The sequence below is a fragment of the Pelobates fuscus genome, chromosome 12 (genome assembly GCF_036172605.1).
Source record: "Pelobates fuscus isolate aPelFus1 chromosome 12, aPelFus1.pri, whole genome shotgun sequence".
Taxonomy (NCBI): Eukaryota; Metazoa; Chordata; class Amphibia; order Anura; family Pelobatidae; genus Pelobates; species Pelobates fuscus.
In genome coordinates, this window is record NC_086328.1 from 50,928,640 (window position 1) to 50,953,001 (window position 24,362).

The following is a 24,362-nucleotide window of genomic DNA, read 5'->3' on the forward strand; positions in this document are numbered from 1 at the left end:
GCTGGTCTATTTCTATTATATCAGGAAAACTGTCCTGTAATACTCATGGACTAAGTATTTCGGCTTACCAAGTATTTACTGCAATCTGCTGACTTATTCTCTACATTGGTCCAGCAACAAAATGTATTAAGGCTCCGCCACCCCTTTGGACCATGGCTGGCGGGGGTTATCCAAATCCCCGCTGAAGTGGAATACTATAATCATCAGAAAGAAGCACATTGTTACATTTAACAGCCACCACAAAGCACAAAACTGGCTGATAAATCAGAGTTCTTTATAATGTCCTGTGCCAATGTGCCCTAACCCTATTGGTTCAAGTCTTCGATCATCTTCTGGGTGAGGCTTGCTCAGAGAGTTCTTGACCTTGAACATGAAGCAGAGTGTCTCAAGCTGCCACTTCTTGCACAATGTCACTTACCTGGGCTAGGAACCATAAGGTAATTTCTCTGTGAATATGGTCCACACCATGGAGTGTCACCAATAGACTGCATTAAGAGCAACCTGCAAGATTCTCCTGGGACACCTATTTGGGTGTGTGGACCGCACATGCAGGCTCTCATTGTCACCTAGGGCTGGTGGAGTGAACTGCATCCTTCAGGGACTCATTTAGTGCTAGTGAGCAATCTTTCCAATGTAGGAATAGGCTGATTTCATCCTATATTCAAGTCAGTGTAGCACCTGTGCTCAATGTTCCTTATATTTCTGTTTAAAATGTTATTTTTATTTGTCCTATATAAGCAACACTGTGGATGTATAAACCTCTTTCATTAAACATGTTGAGGACTATCTCAAAACATCCAATGGTAATGCTCTCTATATAGAATATAACATTATCCATTAAACACCAAAAAGTGCAAATATATGAACTTATATTTCTTCTACTTAGCTTTTTATAACAGCTTCCCAAGGTCCCTTCCATGTTGGTGACCTCATATAAGCAAGATATGGTATAGAAAATATGGGATACAGCTGAGTACCTAAAGATAAAAAAAATAATAGTGCAACACTGTATGATTATATAAGCAGTGCCCCCACTTAATATAGAATAATAAATCACTAGTAATGTCGCGAACACTACATTTTCAGTTCGCGAACGGGAACTTCCGCAAATGTTTGTGAACTGGGCGAACCGCCATTGACTTCAATGGGCGGGCGAATTTTAAAACCCACAGGGACTCTTTCTGGCCACAAAAGTGATGGAAAAGTTGTTTCAAGGGGACTAACACCTGGACTGTGGCATGCCGGAGGGGGATCCATGGCAAAACTCCCATGGAAAATTACACAGTTGATGCAGAGTCTGGTTTTAATCCATAAAGGGCAGAAATCACCTAACATTCCTAAATAACAATGGATATGGATTGACACCTGACATATTGACACCTTGACATATGGATTGACACCTTGACATATGGATTGACACCTGTCCTCAGAGACCCTGATACACATTGACACAGAGCAGAATAGGGACTGTTCCCCTTACATAGGGTCACTTGGCAGGTATGGATTGACACCTGTCCTCAAAGACCCTGATACACACAGACACAGAGCAGAATAGAGACTGTTCCCCATCCTCAAAGCCCCTGATACACACTGACACAGAGCAGAATAGAGACCGGGGGTCTAGTAGCGTGGACACCCAGCACAGGTCGTTCTCCTTCAGCCTTTTTATACGAGGGTCCCTCAACAGGCACAACAGCATAAAAGACCCCATTTGCACAAGGTTGGATGCCGAGCTACTCATTTCCCGTTCCTCCTCCTCACAAAGAGCAGAATAGGTACTGTTCCCCCTACATAGGGTTACTTGGCAGATATGGATTGACACCTATCCTAAGGATCCCTGATACACACTGACACAGAGCAGAATAGAGACTGTTCCCCCTACATAGGGTTACTTGGCAGATATGGATTGACACCTGTCCTCAAAGCCCCTGATACACACTGACACAGAGCAGAATAGAGACTGTTCCCCGTCCTCAGAGCCCATGATACACACTGACACAGAGCAGAATAGGGACTGTTCCCCCTACATAGGGTTACTTGGCAGGTATGGATTGACACCTGTCCTCAAAGCCCCTGATACACACTGACAGAGAGCAGAATAGAGACTGTTACCCCTTCATAGGGTCACTTGGCAGATATGGATTGACACCTGTCCTCAAAGCCCCTGATACACACTGACACAGAGCAGAATAGAGACCGGGGGTCCAGTAGCGTGGACACCCAGCACAGGTCGTTCTCCTTCAGCCTTTTTATACGAGGGTCCCTCAACAGGCACGACAGCATAAAAGACCCCATTTGCACAAGGTTGGATGCCGAGCTACTCATTTCCCGTTCCTCCTCCTCACAAAGAGCAGAATAGGTACTGTTCCCCCTACATAGGGTTACTTGGCAGATATGGATTGACACCTATCCTAAAGATCCCTGATACACACTGACACAGAGCAGAATAGAGACTGTTCCCCCTACATAGGGTCAATTGGCAGGTATGGATTGACACCTGTCCTCAAAGCCCCTGATACACACTGACAAAGAGCAGAATAGGGACTGTTTCCCCTACATAGGGTCACTTGGCAGATATGGATTGACACCTATCCTAAGGATCCCTGATACACACTGACACAGAGCAGAATAGAGACTGTTCCCTGTCCTCAAAGCCCCTGATGCACACTGACACAGAGCAGAATGGAGACTGTTCCCCCTACATAGGGTCACTTGGCAGGTATGGATTGACACCTTTCCTCAAAGCCCCAGATACACACTGACACAGAGCAGAGTAGAGACTGTTCCCCCTACATAGGGTCACTTGGCAGGTATGGATTGACACCTATCCTTAGGATCCCTGATACACCCTGACAAAGAGCAGAATAGGGACTTTTCCCCGTCCTCAGAGCCCATGATATACACTGACACAGAGCAGAATAGAGACCGGGGGTCTATTAGGGTGGACACCCAGCACAGGTCATTCTCCTTCAGCCTTTTTATACGAGGGTCCCTCAACAGGACCGACAGCATGAAAGACCCCATTTGCACAAGGTTGGATGCCGAGCCACTCATTTTCCATTCCTCCTCCTCACAGAGCAGAATAGGGACTGTTCCCCCTCCATAGGGTCACTTGGCAGGTATGGATTGACACCTGTCCTCAAAGCCCCTGATACACACTGACACAGAGCAGAATAGAGAGTGTTCCCCCTACATAGGGTTACTTGGCAGATATGGATTGACACCTGTCCTCAAAGCCCCTGATACACACTGACACAGAGCAGAATAGAGACTGTTCCCCGTCCTCAGAGCCCATGATACACACTGACACAGAGCAGAATAGGGACTGTTCCCCCTACATAGGGTCACTTGGCAGGTATGGATGGACACCTGTCCTCAAAGCCCCTGATACACACTGACACAGAGCAGAATAGAGACCGGGGGTCCAGTAGCGTGGACACCCAGCACAGGTCGTTCTCCTTCAGCCTTTTTATACGAGGGTCCCTCAACAGGCACGACAGCATAAAAGACCCCATTTGCACAAGGTTGGATGCCGAGCTACTCATTTCCCGTTCCTCCTCCTCACAAAGAGCAGAATAGGTACTGTTCCCCCTACATAGGGTTACTTGGCAGATATGGATTGACACCTATCCTAAAGATCCCTGATACACACTGACACAGAGCAGAATAGAGACTGTTCCCCCTACATAGGGTCAATTGGCAGGTATGGATTGACACCTATCCTAAGGATCCCTGATACACACTGACACAGAGCAGAATTGAGACTGTTCCCTGTCCTCAAAGCCCCTGATGCACACTGACACAGAGCAGAATGGAGACTGTTCCCCCTACATAGGGTCACTTGGCAGGTATGGATTGACACCTTTCCTCAAAGCCCCAGATACACACTGACACAGAGCAGAATAGAGACTGTTCCCCATCCTCAAAGCCCCTGATACACACTGACACAGAGCAGAATAGAGACTGTTCCCCGTCCTCAAAGCCCCTGATACACACTGACACAGAGCAGAATAGAGACTGTTCCCCCTACATAGGGTCACTTGGCAGGTATGGATTGACACCTATCCTAAGGATCCCTGATACACACTGACAAAGAGCAGAATAGGGACTGCTCCCCGTCCTCAGAGCCCATGATATACACTGACACAGAGCAGAATAGAGACCGGGGGTCTATTAGGGTGGACACCCAGCACATGTCATTCTCCTTCAGCCTTTTTATACGAGGGTCCCTCAACAGGCACGACAGCATAAAATACCCCATTTGCACAAGGTTGGATGCCGAGCTACTCATTTCCCATTCCTCCTCCTCACAGAGCAGAATAGGGACTGTTCCCCCTCCATAGGGTCACTTGGCAGCTATGGATTGACACCTGTCCTCAAAGCCCCTGATACACACTGAAACAGAGCAGAATAGAGACTGTTCCCCGTCGTCAGAGACCATGATACACACTGACACAGAGCAGAATAGAGACTGTTACCCCTACATAGGGTCACTTGGCAGATATGGCGTGGTCGTGGGAGGAGGAGGATAACTTTCACCTCTTCCCCTGTTAGATTCCCGTTGTGCTGTGACATCACCCTTATACGCTGTTTTTAGCCCAAGGCAGCTCATCTCATCAGGCCTTTTTTAATCGAATGTATCGCCCAGTGTCAGTCCCTTTGGGATCCATCCCTCATTCATCTTAATAAAGGTGAGGTAATCTAGACTTTTTTGACCTAGGCGACTTCTCTTCTCAGTGACAATACCTCCTGCTTCACTGAAGGTCCTTTCTGACAGGACACTTGAAGCGGGGCAGGCCAGACGTTCTATTGCAAATTGGGATAGCTCAGGCCACAGGTCAAGCCTGCACACCCAGTAGTCAAGGGGTTCATCGCTCCTCAGAGTGTCGATATCTGCTACCTGTCGGTCGAGTCTCTCTCTGAGGGTGGATCCCGAAGGGCTGTGGCGATGCGTAGGACTTAAAAAGGTCTGCATGTCCTCCATAAACAACACATCTTTAAAGCGTCCTGTCCTTGCCGGCGTGGTCGTAGGAGGAGGAGGAGGATGACTTCCACCTCTCCCCCTGTTAGATTCCCGTTGTGCTGTGACATCACCCTTATACGCTGTGTAAAGCATACTTTTTAATTTATTTTGCAAATGCTGCATCCTTTCCGACTTGCTGTAATTCGGTAACATTTCCGCCACTTTCTGCTTATACCGGGGGTCTAGTAGCGTTGACACCCAGTACAGGTCGATCTCCTTCAGCATTTTTATACGAGGGTCCCTCAACAGGCACGACAGCATGAAAGACCCCATTTGCACAAGGTTGGATGCCGAGCTACTCATACCCGTTCCTCCTCCTCACTGATGTCAATGAAGGTATGTTCTTCCCCCCCAGCCACGTACAACACCATGGGTACCAGATAGGTGACAACGAGCACCCTGGGATGCCTGTTGTGGTTGGTCTTCCTCCTCCTCCTCAAAGCCACATTCCTCCTCTGACTCCTCTTCCTCTCAATCCTCTTCCAGTGTTGCCGCAGGTCCAGCAAGCGATGCTGATAAGCCTGTTTCTGGTGGTGATGGTGACCACAACTCTTCCTCTTCCTCTTCACGCTCATCTACGGCCTGATCCAGCACTCTTCGCAGGGCACGCTCCAGGAAGAAAACAAATGGTATGATGTCACTGATGGTGCCTTCGGTGCGACTGACTAGGTTTGTCAACCTCCTCAAAAGGACGCATGAGCCTACAGGCATTGCGCATGAGCGTCCAGTAACGTGGCAAAAAAATTCCCAGCTCCCCAGAGGCTGTCCTAGCACCCTGGTCATACAAATATTCATTAACAGCTTTTTCTTGTTGGAGCAGGCGGTCGAACATTAGGAGTGTTGAATTCCAACGTGTCGGGCTGTCGCAAATCAAGCGCCTCACTGGCATGTTGTTTCGCCGCTGGATATCGGCAAAGTGAGCTATGGTCGTGTAGGAACGCCTGAAATGGCCACACACCTTCCTGGCCTGCTTCAAGATGTCCTGTAAGCCTGTGTACTTATGCACAAAGCGTTGTATGATCAGATTACACACATGTGCCATGCACGGCACATGTGTCAACTTGCCCAACTTCAATGCCGCTAACAAATTTGTTCCGTTGTCACAAACCACTTTGCCGATATCCAGTTGCTGCGGAGTCAGCCACTTTTCCACCTGTGCGTTCAGGGTGGGCAGGAGTGCTTGTCCGGTGTGACTCTCTGCTTTCAAGCAAGTCAAACCCAAGACGGCGTGACACTGCCGTATCCGGGATATGGAATAGTACCTGGGGAGCTGGGGGGGTGCTGTTGATGTGGAGCAAGACGCAGCAGCAGAAGAGGACTCAGCCGAGGAGGTTATGGAAGAGGATGGAGTAGGAGGAGTAGAGGAGGTGGCCGCAGGACTGCCTGCAAGTCGTGGCGGTGTCACCAACTCCTCTGCAGAGCCATGCATTCCATGCTTGGCAGCAGTCAGCAGGTTTACCCAATGCGCAGTGTAGGTGATATACCTGCCCTGACCATGCTTTGCAGACCAGGTATCAGTGGTCAGATGGACCCTTGCGCCAACACTGTGTGCCAGACATGCCATTACTTCCTTTTGCACAATCGAGTACAGGTTGGGGATTGCCTTTTGTGAAAATAAATTTCTGCAGGGTACCTTCCACTGTGGTGTCCCAATAGCTACAATTTTTTTGAACGCCTCAGACTCCACCAGTTTGTATGGTAAAAGCTGGCGGGCTAATAGTTCGGACAAGCCAGCTGTCAGACGCTGGGCAAGGGGGTGACTTTCTGACATTGGCTTCTTACGCTCAAACATGTCCTTGACAGACACATGACTGTGGGCAGATGAGCAGGAACTGCTCAAGGCGGGAGACGGAGTGGCGGATGGTTGAGAGGGGGCAAGGAGGACAGCAGTGGTTGACGTGGCTGAAGATGCTGGACCAGGAGGAGGATGGCGGCTTTCAGTTTGTGTGCTGCTTGTACTCATGTGTTGATCCCATAGGCGTTTGTGATGTGAGATCATGTGCCTACGCAAAGCAGTTGTACCTAGGTGGGTCTTGGACTTCCCACGACTCAGTTTCTTTTGGCACAGGTTGCAAATGGCATCGCTGTTGTCAGAGGCAGACACACAAAAAAAATTCCACACTGCTGATCTCTGCAATGACGGCATTCTGGTGGTGGACACAGCATTCGTTGATTGGCGTGCTGTCGGGCTGACCCCGGGTGCCGATGCATGCTGTCTGACTGTGCCACTAGCTCCCTGCTTCCAACTCGTCTCCTCCTCCTCTCTGTCTCCCCATCTGAACTTTTGCCCTGTTCTTCTTCTTGCCGAGTGGGCACCCACGTGACATCCATGGACGCATCGTCATCATCAACCGCTTCACTTGTATCTGGCAACTCAGCAAAGGAAGCAGCAGCGGGTACAACATCATCATCATCATCACGCCGTACGTCCATTTGTGTAATGCTGCCTGCCTGAGACATATCCTTGTAATCTACATCCTCTGGCAATAATGGTTGCGCATCGCTCATTTCTTCAAACGGGTGTGTGAATAACTCCTCTGACATACCAAGTAAAGCGGCTGTGGTGCTAGTTTTGGTCGTGGCGGCAGGCGGGTGAGTGGTATCTTGAGAGGTGCCTGAAGCTAAGCTGGAGGAGGATGGTGCGTCAAGTTTCCGAGCGGAAGCTGTAGAAGATTGGGTGTCCTGTGTTAGCCAGTCAACTATGTCCTCAGAACTTTTCAAGTTCAGGGTACGTGGCCCCTGAAAAATCACAGCACCACGACCACGATGGCCCCTGCGGGATGGCCTGCCTCTGCCTGTCATTTTTTTGGGGATTAGTGGTACTATGCGTGCAAGCAGAGGCGGCTCTCTAATTAGGCGATTTAGGCGGCCACCTAAGGCCTCGCGCTGATGGGGGCCTCGCGGCCGCCTAAATCGCCTTAGGGCAGTGTGACAGGTCGGGTCCTCGGTCTCTGAGGGGGCCCGGCGGCTTGCTCTTAATGCCGCCAGGTGCGAGGCCCCTCCTATGCCTGCCCGGGAGAGACCAGCCTGTCTGCAGCTCCGCCGAGTGCAGAGCTGCAGACTGAGTGGGTCTCGCGATCTCACCCAATCAGAGCGTTGCCGCGGGTTACCACAGAAGAAAACAAATGGTATTATGTCACTGATGGTGCCTTCGGTGCGACTGACTAGGTTTGTCACCTCCTCAAAAGGACGCATGAGCCTACAGGCATTGCGCATGAGCGTCCAGTAACGTGGCAAAAAATTTCCCAGCTCCCCAGAGGCTGTCCTAGCACCCTGGTCATAATGAATATTCATTAACAGCTTTTTCTTGTTGGAGCAGGCGGTCAAACATTAGGAGGTGAGGTCTCGCGATCTCACCCAATCAGAGCGTTGCCGCGGGTTACCACGGAAGAAAACAAATGGTATGATGTCACTGATGGTGCCTTCGGTGCGACTGACTAGGTTTGTCACCTCCTCAAAAGGACGCATGAGCCTACAGGCATTGCGCATGAGCGTCCAGTAACGTGGCAAAAAGAGGCTGTCCTGCAGACTGTAAAGGGAGCCCACTGGCGGAGCTGCAGACTGTAAAGGGAGCCCACTGGACCACCAGGGAAACAGCCTGGCCGCCCACCGGACCACCAGGGAAACATAAGGTATTTATGCCACCCCACCACCCTCTGCCCCAGCCACCCCACCACCCACAGCCACCCCACCACCCTCTGCCCCAGCCACCAAACCACCCCCAGCCACCACACCACCCTCAGCCACCACACCAGCCACCCCACCACCCTCTGCCCCAGCCACCACACCACCCACAGCCACCCCTCTGCCCCAGCCACCCCACCACCCTCTGCCCCACCCACCACACCACCCACAGCCACCCCACCACCCTCTGCCCCAGCCACCACAGCCACCCCACCACCCTCTACCCCAGCCACCCCACCACCCTCTGCCCCAGCCACCCCACCACCCACAGCCACCCCACCACCCTCTGCCCCAGCCACCCCACCACCCTCTGCCCCAGCCACCCCACCAGCCGCCCCAGCCACCCCACCACCCTCTGCCCCAGTCACCCCACCAGCCTCTGCCCAGCCACCCTACCACCCTCTGCCCCAGCCACCCTATCGCCCCAGCCACCCTACCACCCTCTGCCCCAGAAACCCTACCACCCTTTGCCCCAGCCACCCTACCACCCTCTGCCCTCCTACCACCCCACTACTATGTCAATGTCCTCCTACCACCCTCTGCCCCAGCCACCCTACCACCCTCTGCCCCAGCCACCCTCCGCCCCAGCCACCCTACCACCCTCTGCCCCAGAAACCCTACCAGCCTCTGCCCCAGCCACCCTACCACCCTCTGCCCTCCTACCACCCCACTACCCTGTCACTGTCCTACTACCACCCTCTGCCCCAGCCACCTTACCACCCTCTGCCCCAGCCACGCTACCACCCTCTGCCCCAGCCACGCTACCACCCTCTGCCACAGCCACCCTACCACCCTCTGCAACAGCACCTTATACACACAATGCAAACCCTATTTTTAACTTTAGATGTTAGTGGGGGCCTCATGTTTGAGTTTCGCCTAAGGCCTCACAAAGTCTAGAGCCGCCACTGCGTGCAAGCTACTGTGAGACCAGATATGAGTGGCAATGTGCAATGGCAGGGGTCTGCAGAGCACACGCTGAAGGCCTGACACACCCGATTTAAAGACACTGACTGCTATTAGCTTACACTGGAAAACTTTTTTTCTTTGTAAAAGCACGCTATACAGACACAAGATATGAGTGGCAAATTACACTTGCTGAGGTTGGCAGAGCACACGCTGAAGGCCTAAAACCCTCTTTAAGGACACTGACTGCTATTAGCTTACACTGAAAAACTTTTTTTCTTTGTAAAAGCACGTTATAGAGACAACAGATATGAGTGGTGGCACTGGGCAAATGCGCACAGTATCCACTGAGCCTGACACAGAAGCTGGCAGACAACTAAATGCTCTTCAATCTATTACAGTGAATTTTTTTTTTTGCTTTTTAAATGTCAAGCTTAAGCTATTGTGACACCAGATATGAGTGGTGGCACTGGGCAAATGGGCACAGTATCCACTGAGCCTGACCCAGATGCTGGCAGGCAGGCAACTGCACTTACATTACACAGAAAAAAAAAAAAAAAGCAGACTGATGTTCTAGCCCTAAACAGGGCTTTTTGGGGTGCTGTTCTTACAGCAGAGATCAGATGAGTCCTTCAGGATTGTAGTGGACACTGAATACCCTAGCCTAGCTATCAATTTCCCTATCTAATCAGCAGCAGCTACACTTTCCCTCCTCTCACTAAGCATGCAGCTTCACAATGAATCTAAAATGGATGCTGTACAGGAGGTGGGAGGGTGTGGAAGGGAGGGTCTGCTGCTAATTTGCTGGAATGTGTCTGCTGACCGTGAGGCACAGGGTCAAAGTTTTCTCAATGATGACGAATAGGGGGCGGATCGAACCGCCAATGTGTTCGCCCGCGGTGGCGAACGCGAACACGCTATGTTCGCCGGGAACTATTCACCGGCGAACAGTTGGGTACATCACTATAAATCACTTTCTATTCACCTATCCGATTCCTGATTTCGATCCAGAAAGCCACAAGCTGACAGAGGATCCTTTAAGGCGCTGAATATTTGAAGTCTGTGAATTCCATATTAAGTGGGGGCACTGCCTATATAATCATACAGTGTTGCACTATTTTTTTTTTATCTTCTTCTTAGCCTCTGTTCCACTGCATGCTAGACAATACCCACACGAGTAGAAAACTGCCTTTTAATTAAAAATGTTTTTTTGTTGTTTGTTTCTTAACCATTGAACCAAACTATGAACCAAATGGGTTTTAATGTTAGGTACTCCTCCATGAATTATTCTTGGTAATGTTGGAACAATGCTTTGCAGAAGAAGATACACCAATGTTTTTAAATAGTATTTGTAACGCTCTGACTATTACCTAAATAATCAAAAATTAAATTAACACTTTCTATACTTATCCTGTCATCTCTTTCCTCATTTATGCATCTTGGACGTAAAAACCCAAGGGCAGAGTACAGAATATTTGATAGAAATAAAATCACTCCTAAATCCCTTTCCTCAGATGTTGAGGTTAGGACTCTGATGACTAAAAGGTAGGCAGATGTTGCAGTTACCTCCAAGCTAGTTGAAGGCTGGACCACTTGGATGTCCTGGTTCCCGAGTGTGGAGAGAGAGAAGCGCCATTCCGTTCAGCATACCATAAGAATCCCACGAATATATACAATCCCACTAGCTCTAATGTAGCTAGGATACCCTGGTTCCCACAAAACGAGTCGAGGGTCAAACACGAACTGGTTTTAATGGCACATGGACATCGCTATTTATGCAAAACCCCAGGTCCAGGGACAGCCCCCTCTGGACCTGATGGGATACAGGGACAATACAAACCGTTGACCAATGACAGTACACTGCATCGTTTGAAATAGTCACCGCCCAGCTTGGAGATAATCATTCCAACGGTTATGGCAATTCAATTATCTGCAAGTGCCCAGAATCCCACGTGTTATTCGAACATGTAAAAACAGCATAAAAATACATATTTATAACATTTTAGTAGGTACATCTTACATTCTACCATTCATTAGATAGCTCAGGTCTGAGCGCAACAGATAGGCGAATAGCGCTCAGACCTCACGAACGGTATAGCCAGTCTCTTGCATACAAGTCCTTTCTTGTTTGTTTGTCCTGAACACGAGATGGGGGCCATGTTTTCTGTCAGTTAATAGGCGAGTGGGACCTGGCTCTAAAACCCCTGGAGCGAGAAACGGGTAGCCCGCTGTACGAATACCGCTCAGTGGATGGTTGTCCAAGCCCTTAGTGGACCGAATGTAGACCGCCCTGAAGGGGGCAATTAGTCTGCGGTTAACCGCAGCCTCAACGTTCTGATTGAGGACACACACCGGAGTTTGAGTACGGTGAAGTATTATACGAATGATTCCACCGTGAGGCAGTCAATTAAGTTTGTGGTTAACCGCAAACCGCAGCTTCCCGGTGGTCGTCCGTTCGGTTGTTTCAAAGGTGAAAAAGGTTAAGTGGCGGCACACGCCAAGGGCCGGGTGGTCTTAGATCGTATGCACGAATATATGATCCTGGTTGTTTGTGTAATTGGGTGTATACAACAATAATACCAAAGAGAACGGCATATGGTAACCTAAAACAAAGTAATCCATTACTGGTCTGTAGCGCGTCCGTAACAGCAGACAATGTAATCGAGCAGCAGGAAATGCTAGCAGAATGCTTGGTTGTATAGGGAGAGGTATTAGCAGTGGAAAGAGGGAATTGCCCATTGTGACGAAGTGCCCTTTGCCACTTGTGCCTGGAGAGGACTAATGGCTAGCCTCTTGCCCTGCGACTATGGGTTAACCACACTCTGGGGATTGCTATATTCACACTAAACTCCCCAGGGTAAGCTCTTGTAAGAGCTGTTCTTGTTCCTGCTACGCTATCTGGGAGAAGAGAGTCCTGCCCACTGGAAGCTGGATCCTGGCCTTGGATACAGGGTGGGTGAAAGACGGCGAGACCCCAGCGCAGCTGCATCGCTGGAAGTGGGGTCTGCAGTGCTGATGATGTCAGTTGGACTCCTCGGCAAGCGCTAGGAGCATCAATTGGCGGAGGTACTCGGTCGGCCATTGCACAGAACACTGGTGAGACCTCAGTATTGTACGTAGTACTTGAGACCGTATCTCCAGAAGGATTTTGATACTTTAGAGAGAGTTCAGAGAAGGGCTACTAAAATGGTTCATGGATTGCAGGATAAAACTTACAAGAAAAGGTTAAAGGAACTTAACGTGAATAGCTTGGAGGAAAGACGAGACAGGGGGGATATGATAGAAACATTTAAATACATAAAGGGAATCAACACAGTGAAGGAGGAGACTATATAAAAAAAGGAAAACTACCACAACAAGAGGACAGACATAGTCTTAAATTAGAGGGGCAAAGGTTTAAAAATATCAGTATTACTTTACTGAGGGTAGTGGATGCATGGAATAGCCTTCCAGCTGAAGTAGTAGAGGTTAGCACAGTAAATGAGTTTAAGCATGCATGGGATAGGCATATGGCTATCCTAACTATAAGATAAGGCCAGGGACTAATGAAAGTATTTAGAAACTTGGGCAGACTAGATGGGCCGAATGGTTCTTATCTGCTGTCACATTCTATGTTTCTATTATCATCTTTTCTTGTAATAAAACCTTTCTATCAATACTACAGGCCTCTTTTGATGCTTTACCTATGATTTTCACATCATACTTTTTTCCTTGAAAAACATTATGCCTGTGCCATAAATTCTTGTGCGGTTTCTTTTAACTCTAAGCAGCACTGTCATGGCCTTTTTTTATTTTATTTATTTATATATATTTTTTTTTAAACCCCTCCCGACTCTACTACATTTAATTATCCTTCTAGTCACTTCCAATGCCCCTAGGTCCCCCTTTCACCCTTTTTTTCTTTAACATTTTTCTTGCCGCCATTTTAGTACGGGCAGATGAAGGCTGTGACGGAACGCTGGCACTCCGACTGAGTACCTCTGCCAATCGATGCTCCTAGTGCTCGCTGAGGACTCCAAGCACTCCAATCGACACCATCAGCACTGCAGACCCCACTTCCAGCGATACAGCTGCGCCGGGGTCTCGCCGTCTCCACCCACCCTGGATCCACGACCAGGGTCCAGCTCTCAGTGGGTGACCCTCTCCTAAATTCAGAGAGCGTAGCAGGAACAAATCAAACTCTTGCAAGAGCTGACTCTGGGGAGTATGTGATTATAGCAATCGCCAGAGTGTAGTTATCCCATCCCCCAAGCATGAGCCAAGGCTTCAAGAAAGGTTCAAGATGATCTGACTTTAATTAACACACAGACTTTTATGCAAGTCCCCATGCAAGGGGACATCCTACAGGGAGGGACAAAATGTAACCAATCCCGTACAGTAAAACAGAAGGCACACCCAGCACAAACACATAAAATCCTCCCCTCTGCCTGTGATATAATTACTGAACACAATGGGTTAATGTAATTTATCACAGGCAGGAAAAATATACTTTTATACATATACTATAACTTCTAAAATATACATCACATTCCCATAAAAAATATAAATTCACAATCAATCCATTCAGGGGAACAACATATCAAAAAATGGCATGAATCAGACCAGGGGTTCAGAAGTTAGTAAAGTATCTTTTGGGGCCTGGCTGGCAGCATGGCTATCTGGCCCAAACCGGTTTTACAGAGCCATCTAACCTGGAGACAATGGGGAAAATAATCCAATTATATCCAGGGATAGAGGCAGACTCCATTGAGCACATGTTATCAGTAAAACACAAATGGATACAAAAATACATAACTCCTATCATACTAAATTGAACGGGCCAAATCTCCCAGGGTCCATAGTCACAATGCAAGAAGCGGGCAAGCAGTCCTCTCCAGGCACAAGTGGCGAAGGGCAGTTCGTCACAGGAATAAATCCATGAATAAAGTAACAGGGAGGGAAAGTACCGAATGAATGGAGGGGGATTTTTCACAAAGGCCCCCTTGGGTAATAGATAGCACTGTGAAATTCCAGCACTTCCGGTTCCCTCATTGTAATATATGAAAATATATGAAGCATCAGAGAGCTGTGCTCCCTACAACATCTTTAACCTCCCATATATTTCTCCATTTCACTATGACCCCCATATTATTATAAGGGAGATTAAAATCTCTCTCTTGCCTCTACTTGCTATGCCATGAATAGGGGTACATCTACTAAACAGTGAACGGGCAGTGGCGGCTCACTGTTGTAAACAAAAAAAGGCCCACCCTGAAACCAATAAAGGGGGACCTAGCACATGGTTGGACATCTATTAAAATTATGAATGGAGGGGGCACAGTGTCCCCTCCCAGCCCTCACCCATACCCCGCGAGTAAAGGCAATTAAACTAAACAGTGGACCTAGTGTCCCTCTCCTGGCACTCACATATTAGCGGTGGGTAGGGGCCATAAGTGACAAAAGTTGGGGACATATTGTCCCCCACCAGCACCCACCCAATAACGGCAGGTAGGGCCTTAATTAATAAGAGTGGGGACCTATTGTCTCCCCCGCCAGCCACCAACCATTAGAAGCGCGTGGGGTCCGTAGTAACAAGACCTATTGTCCCCCCCCCAGCGTGTAGGGTCCTAAGTGATAAGAGGGGGTGTAGCGGACCACGGGTAACCCGACCGGTTACCTCCGCTAGTTCCCTTCCTTCAGCAAGTCAGGAACCACTTAAAATGTACATAGACCCATTTCCCCCCCCCCAGTAACTGGACGAGACAGAGTTCTGGAGGTACAACAACACTTTATTGGCCACACATGGCTTTTATACAAAACCCCATGCAAGGGGTGTACACCACACAATCAGTGTCCCCTCCCCAGGTCCTCCCCCTCCCAGAGGTCTTAGCGTGACACAGGAGTTCCAGGCCCTTTGTCCCCTGTTCCTGCCACCCAAGTACAGGTTTTCCCACTTTTGGTGACAGGAGTCTTCTTCCCATGAGCACCTGGGAGTTACAGCGCAGGAAAACCACCTGCCTATTCGACTCCCAGTTACAGAAAGTCTGCCCAACCCAGCCATTGTCCCCAAAGGATGCCCACACCAACCCCAGGAACCCACATAATGGTACCTGTCGCGAACAGCCTCCATTTGCGGGGTCCCTGGGTCATACCAGGCAATTAGCGGTGGGTGTGGGCCCTAAGTGATATGAGGGGACCTATTGTGTCTGTTGACGGGTGGGGGCTAATTGTAAAAATAAAGCCCCCTTGAGTGACTAGGGGTTTCCAAGCCCACAGTCACCCCCTGTGGCGGAACCCACCTCGCCACTGGACATTGGAGGGGCCTGGCTGCCTGCCTCCTACCTGCTGACTATGGCCCCTGGATAATTGGTACGTTTGGACTATATTTGGGCATGTTGTATTCTGTATTGCTGCTGCTGGCCCTTTTAGGATCATCCATGGACATATTGGGACTTTTGGGAATACTGTCCCTTTAAGACTGTGGAGCATATTGCAGTATACTGCCTTTAATATTATGTATGTATTTACGTGTTCGGTTAACCTGGGATATGTATGCAGCATTCATTTGATTGTTCGGTAGGATCACTCCATTCATTATATTGAGTGAAACTACCGAACAACCAGACCACCCAGGAATAAGTGTGCCTCCAATTACCGTGTGCAACAATGTTGGCCGCCATTCAAGAAACTAACACGTGGCGGCGGCCATCTTAACTCCCGAACAGCGGTGTTTTGCCGTCGAGTGTCTGGAACTAAAATCGGACACTCAACTAAGCAAACACCGCTGAGACCTCCAGACTTCCGTGGATTCGTGCTGCAACTACCGAACGAGCCGCCGTTCGGTAGAAAGACTAAGGTTCACAAGGGGAATCCAACGAACCCAAGGAAGCCCACGGATGGCAAGCCGTTCGGGACTTTTTAATACACTAACAGAGACCGAACGCAAGGCCAAACCTTATGGAACTATTTTCGGTTACTTTGCCTGTGCTGTCGGTCAATACTTTAAAGCCCCATAACTCCCGAACCCTTTATCCGAATGGGCTGATTTTCACATATGTTGTTCCTCCAGACTAGGGCTATCTGGAGATACTTTGTGGATGTACCCCAAGTATTTAGGGTACATCCAAGACTTGGGTAAAACTATGTACATGATAATTATGTTAACTGGTTATCTGAGGGGAGGGGATGTGTGGGTTGTACCATGTATCAGATCGGTTATTTTATGCCTCCCCTTGGGTGTGGCCTGTAAGTGTACAATTGTAATAAAAGCCAGGCTAGATGTGCCAGTCCAGAGTTCCTGTTTTACCCTCAAAGTGAAGTGTTGTCTCATTATTGGGGGAGGATTTATTGTATGCTGTTCCAGTTTGACTGCTAGGAGTGCAAGCCTACTCGTATGGTTCCTATTCAACGGTCTACAGCATTCCTATGCTTGAGAAGATTCATATGCTGCTTCGGTTCGGTGATTGTGGTGTCTGCCAGAGTGCTTGGAGTCCTCAGGAAATGCTAGGAGCATCCTTTAATGGAGGTACCTAGTCGAGGTGCCAGACGATCCGTTACACCCCCCAAATAAATAAAAACCTACCTGACCTTCTCACCCTAAAACCTGAAAATTAAACAGTGTGTGTGTGTGTGTGTGTGTGTATATATATATGTATGTGAAATTACCATTAGATGTCTTCTTTTATTTATTTTTAGAAAATCTTATTTCAGCCCCAAAAATGGCCAAAGTATAATAATCCATAAAACCCGTCAAAATAATAAAATCAACTAATACAATTAAAAAAGGCCTGATTTAAAAAAAAAAAAAAAAAAAAAGAGGGCTGTGTTAAGACACTGTGTCCCCACCGTTATTTATTTTAAAAGGCATTCCACCATTGGAGCACTTCATTAGATTCGAGGGGGTGGGGAGTCCTTTTGTTTTTTTTAGCAGCATAGGGAGTAGGTGCAGGAGGGAGATTTTAATCTCCCTTATGTACTAATACGAAGTAATTTTTACTTCGTAATAGTAAAGTTGGCTGAAAGACCAGCTTTTTTTAGTAGATATCTCCCCAATACTGTGTTAATTATTGGCTATCTACTAAATGGCTACAAGATGCAGCAGCGATACGGATCGGATGAACATGAACATGAATGAACATGAATCAACAATCTGACATTTGGTTCAGACAAAATTCGGTTAATTCGCCAGAGCCTTGGAATCTATGGAAATGGAACAATGCTCTGCAGAAATCATGAAGGAGTTTGATAAAGTGGAAAAAGAAATATTTAGAATACAATTTTTAAAATATATCAGAAGTAAACCTGATTAATAAAATTTTCGGTTCGCGAACGGGAACTTCCGCAAACGTTCGCAAACCGGCGAACCGGGCGAACCGCCATTGACTTCAATGGGCAGGCGAATTTTAAAACCCACAGGGACTGTTTCTGGCCACAAAAGTGATGGAAAAGTTGTTTCAAGGGGACTAACACCTTGACTGTTGCATGCCGGAGGGGGATCCATGACAAAACTCACATGGAAAATTACACAGTTGATGTAGAGTCTGGTTTTAATCCATAAAGGGCAGAAATCACCTAACATTCCTAAATAACAATGGATATGGATTGACACCTGACATATGGATTAACAACTGTCCTCAAAGCCCCTGATACACACTGACAAAGAGCAGAATAGCGACTGTTCCCCCTACATAGGGTCACTTGGCAGGTATGGATTGACACCTGTCCTCAAAGCCCCTGATACACACTGACAAAGAGCAGAATAGAGACAGTTCCCCGCCGTTAGAGCCCATAATACACACTGACACAGAGCAGAATAGAGACTGTTCCCCGTCCTCAGAGCCCATGATACACACTGACACAGAGCTGAATAGAGACTGTTCCCCCTACATAGAGTCACTTGGCAGATATGGATTCACACCTGTCCTCAGAGACCATGATACACACTGACACACAGCAGAATAGGGATGTGGAATAGCACCTGGGGAGCTGGGGGGGTGCCGTTGATGTGGAGCAAGACGCAGCAGTAGAAGAGGACTCAGCCGAGGAGGTTATGGAAGAGGATGGAGTAGGAGGAGTAGAGGAGGTGGCAGCAGGACTGCCTGCAAGTCGTGGCGGTGTCACCAACTCCTCTGCAGAGCCACGCATTCCATGCTTGGCAGCAGTCAGCAGGTTTACCCAATGCGCAGTGTAGGTGATATACCTGCCCTGACCATGCTTTGCAGACCAGGTATCAGTGGTCAGATGGACCCTTGCGCCAACACTGTGTGCCAGACATGCCATTACTTCCTTTTGCACAATCGAGTACAGGTTGGGGATTGCCTTTTTTGAAAAGAAATTTCGTCCGGGTACCTTCCACTGCGGTGTCCCAATAGCTACAAATTTTTTGAACGCCTCAGACTCCACCAGCTTGTAGGGTAAAAGCTGGCGGGCTAGGGGGGCGTGTCCTAACTACTGAAGCGAGAAGTCGCCATGCGTACGCCAGGCCTACCGTACGCAACATGCAGGAGGCAGAGGGAATCCTGGGGCAACTGGGTTTCCCCCCGGACTCACTACTCACATCGAAGCCTCCAACAAACTCCACGCTCCCTCCATATTGGGGCAACGCCGAGGCTCCAACATTTGTCCCTGGAAACCTAGCCGGGACATTATGCACAACTTGAATGGAAAACGTAACTAACAGGTCAACCCTGCTTATAGAGACTCTCAGGTCATTGATCCTTCTTCAAAAGGAGGGGAACAACTTCAAAAATAGATTCCTGGCAAATTCTTAAAAAAAAACGTGCAAACATGAATCTGGAAAGTACAGAAAGAACAGTGCTTAATCGTATTGGTGTACTCATTCCCAGTATATCTAAAAATGTTTTACATATTTTCTGATTTTAATTGCCATGTGTACCTTTCGTATGCCCATGTGAAACGTTTTACCATTTAGGGCCCGAGTGGGGTCATTTAAACAGATCATACCTCGAGTGCAGAGTGCGTTTAATCCGACTCGTTAATATTAGTTATTCACTAAGCTTAGTGAAAACATAGTTGGCTTAAAGATGTTTTCGATTCAAGTTCTTGTGCCCCACAGTTCAAATTAACATTCAAATGACAATTCATGACAGATCACACAAGTGAATATCCCTGCCAATGTTGTCTCAGAATTTTTTTGTTATCTAAGAAGAAATAGAAATGCATATCAACGAAAAATGCTGGCGGGATAATAGTTCGGACAAGCCAACTGTCAGACGCTGGGCAAGGGGGTGACTTTGTGACATTGGCTTCTTACGCTCAAACATGTCTTTGACAGACACCTGACTGTGGGCAGATGAGTGGGAACTGCTCAAGGCGAGAGACGGAGTGGCGGATAGTTGATAGCGGGCAAGGAGGACAGCAGTGGTTGACATGGCTGAAGATGCTGGACCATGAGGAGGATGGCGGCTTTGAGTTTGTGTGCTGCTTGTACTCATGTGTTGATCCCATAGGCGTTTGTGATGTGCGATCATGTGCCTACGCAAAGCAGTTGTACCTAGGTGGGTGTTGGACTTCCCAGAACTCAGTTTCTTTTGGCACAGGTTGCAAATGGCATTGCTGTTGTCACAGGCAGACACACAAAAAAAATGCCACACTGCTGAGCTCTGCAATGACGGCATTCTGGTGGTGGACACAGCATTCGTTGATTGGCGTGCTGTCGGGCTGACCCCGGGTGCCGATGCATGCTGTCTGACTATGCCACTAGCTCCTTGCGACGTCCTCCCCCTGCTTCCAACTCGTCTCCTCCTCCTCTCTGTCTCCCCATCTGAACTTTCCCCCTGTTCTTCTTCTCTTCTAGCGGGCACCCACGTGACATCCATGGACACATCGTCATCATCAACCGCTTCACTTGTATCTGACAACTCAGCAAAGGAAGCAGCAGCGGGTACAACATCATCATCATCACACCGTACGTCTATGTGTGTAATGCTGCCTGCCTGAGACATAGACCAGATATGAGTGGCACTGTGCAGTGGCAGAGGTTGGCAGAGTACACGCTGTAGGCCTGACACACCCGCTTGAAGACAACTAACTGCTATTCAATCTATAAGAGTGAAAAAAGTTTTTTGGTTTTAAATGCACGCTATTGTGACACCAGATATGAGTGGCAAATTACACTTGCTCAGGTTGGCAGAGCACACGCTGAAGGCCTGACACCCGCTTTAAGGACACTGACTGCTATTAGCTTACACTGGAAAACTTTTTTCTTTTGTAAAAGCACGCTATAGAGACACCAGATATGAGTGGCAACTGGCAAAGTACACTGGCAGAGGTCTGCAGAGCACACGCTGAAGGCCTGACACACCCGCTTTAAGGACACTGACTGCTATTCACTTACACTGGAAAACTTTTTTCTTTGTAAACGCACGCTATAGAGACACCAGATATGAGTGGCAACTGGCAAAGTACACTGGCAGAGGTCTGCAGAGCACACGCTGAACGCCTGACACACCCGCTTTAAGGACACTGACTGCTCCTAGCTTACACTGGAAAACTTTTTTTCTTTGTAAAAGCACGCTATAGAGACACCAGATATAAATGGCAACACTGGCAGGGGTCTGCAGGGCCAGGGCCGCCATCAGGGGGTGACAACCATAACAGTTGTCCCGGTCAGCGCTGTGGCCGTTGTATAGCGCGACCGGGCCCCTTTAAAAAAATAAAAAAAAAGCAGCCGCAAGTGCTGCTGGGAGGAAGTTGTCACTTCCTCCCAGCTCACTCCGCGCGGGAGGAGCGCGCGCGCCCAGCCGTGAAGAGGGAGCAGCGCCGACTCCCATCATCCCCAGCCACCCTCCTGCAAAGAAAATGTAAGAGACAGGAGGGTGGCTGGAAAATGAGCTGTGTGTGTGCATGTATGTATGTCTGTGTCTGTCTGTCTGTGTATGTCTGTATGCATGCATGTAGGTCTGTCTGTCTGTATGTGTATGTATGTCTATGTATGTATGTCTGTCTGTATGTGTATGTATGTATGTATGTCTGTCTGGATGCATGCATGCATGTCTGTCTGTATGTCTGTGTGTATGTCTGTCTGTCTGTGTCTGTCTGTATGCATGTATGTCTATGTATCTATGTCTGTATGTATGTGTGTATGTCTGTCTGTATGCATGCATGTCTGTGTGTCTGGATGCATGTATGTGTATGTCTGTCTGTGTATGTCTGTCTGTCTGCATGCATGTATGCCTGTCCGTATGTCTATGTATGTATGTATGTATGTCTCTATGCATGTATGTCTATGTATGTATGTCTGTCTGTATGTGTATGTCTGCATGTATGTCTATGTATGTATGTCTGTCTGTATGTGTATGTCTGTATGCATGTATGTATGTCTGTCTGGATGCATGTCTCTCTGTATGTCTATGCCTGTCTGTCTGTATGCGTGTATGTCTGTCTGTATGCGTGTGTGTCTGTCTGTATGTGTGTATGTCTGTCTGTATGCATGCATGTGTATGTATGTCTGTCTGCATGCATGCATGTATGTCTATGTATGTATGTATGTTTGTCTGTCTATGTGTATGTCTGTATGCATGTATGCCTGTCTGTATGTGTATGTCTGTATGCATGTATGTATGTCTGTCTGTATGTCTGTGTGTATGTCTATGTCTGTCTGTCTGTATGTATGTCTGTGTGTCTGTATGCATGTATGTGTATGTCTGTGTCTGTCTGTCTGTCTGTATGCATGTATGTCTATGTATGTATGTCTGTCTGGATGCATGCATGTCTGTCTGTATGTCTATGTCTGTCTGTCTGTATGTGTGTATGTCTGTCTGTATGCATGTATGTCTGTGTGTCTGGATGCATGTATGTGTATGTGTGTCTGTCTGCATGCATGTATGTCTGTCCGTATGTCTATGTATGTATGTATGTATGTATGTCTGTATGCATGCATGTCTGTGTGTATGTCTGTATGTATGTCTGTCTGTATGTATATGTCTGTATGTCTGTATGGATGCATGTCTGTGTGTATGTCTGTATGCATGTCTGTGTGTATGTCTATGTCTGTCTGACTGCATGCATGTCTACGAATGTATGTCTGTCTATGTATGTTTGTGTATGTCTGTATGCATACATGTATGTATGTCTGTATGTATGTCTATGTATGCATACATGTATGTATGTCTGTATGTATGTCTATGTATGTATATATGTATGTCTGTATGTCATTATATATGTATATATGTATGTCTGTATGTCAGTATGAATGTATATATGTATGTCTGTATGTCAGTATGAATGTATGTCTGCATATCATTATGAACGTAGGTCTGTGTGCATGTGTGTATGGATGTCTGTATGCATGTATGTCTGTCAGTATGTCTGTATATATGCATGTATGTCAGTCTGTATGTATGTATGTATTTCTCTATGCCATTATGAATGTATGTCTGTGTATGTCTGTATGCCATTATGAATGTATGTGTGTATGGATGTCAGTGTCTGTATGTATGAATGTGTATGTATGTATGTATGTATGTATGTATGTCGGTATCTGTATGTATGTATGTGTCTTTATGTCCTCTTGCATGTGTGTCTGTATGTATGTTAGTATGTGTCTGTCACTATGTATGCCTGTGTGTATGTCTCAGTATGTGTGTTTCAGTATGTATGCCTGTATGCGTGTATGTCTGTTTCAGTATGTGTGTCTGTTAGTATGTATCTGTGTGCATTTGTGTCTGTGTGTGGACCCAGTGGGCGGTATTTGGAGGCGGGCCCCAGGGGGCCCAAACCCTGAGCTGAGTTAGGGGCCCCATCATTTCTGGTGGCGGCCCTGTGCAGGGCACACGGTGAAGTCCTGACACACCCGCTTTAAGGACACTGACTGCTATTAGCTTACACTGAAAAACTTTTTTCTTTGTAAAAGCACGCTATAGAGACACCAGATATGAGTGGCAACTGTCAAAGTACACTGGCAGGGGTCTGCTGGGCACACACTGAAGGCCTGACACACCCGCTTTAAGGACACTGACTGCTATTAGCTTACACTGGAAAACTTTTTTTCTTTGTAAAAGCACGCTATAGAGACACCAGATATGAGTGGCAACTGTCAAAGAACACTGGCAGGGGTCTGCAGGGTACACGCTGAAGGCCTGACACACCCGCTTTAAGGACACTGACTGCTATTAGCTTACACTGGAAAACGTTTTTTCTTTGTAAAAGCACGCTATAGAGACACCAGATATGAGTGGCAACTGTCAAAGAACACTGGCAGGGGTCAGCAGGGCACATGCTGAAGGCCTGAAACACCCGCTTTAAGGACACTGACTGCTATTAGATTACACTGGAAACCTTTTTTTCTTTGTAAAAGCACACTACAGAGACACCAGATATGAGTGGCAACTGTCAAAGTACGCTGGAAGGGTTCTGCAGGGCACATGCTGAAGGAAGGCCCGACACACCCGCTTTCAGGACACTGACTGCTATTAGCTTACACTGTAAAACTTTTTTTCTTTGTAAAAGCACGCTACAGAGACACCAGATATGAGTGGTGGCACTGGGCAAATGAGCACTGTATCCACTGAGCCTGACACAGAAGCTGGCAGGCAATCGCAATTACATTACACAGAAAGAAAAAAAAGCAGACTGGTGTTCTAGCCCTAAAAAGGGCTTTTTGGGGTGCTGTCCTTACAGCAGAGATCAGATGAGTCCTTCAGGATTGTAGTGGACACTGAATACCCTAGCCTAGCTATCAATTTCTCTATCTAATCAGCAGCAGCTAAACTTTCCCTCCTCTCAGTAAGCATGCAGCTTTAGAATGAATCGA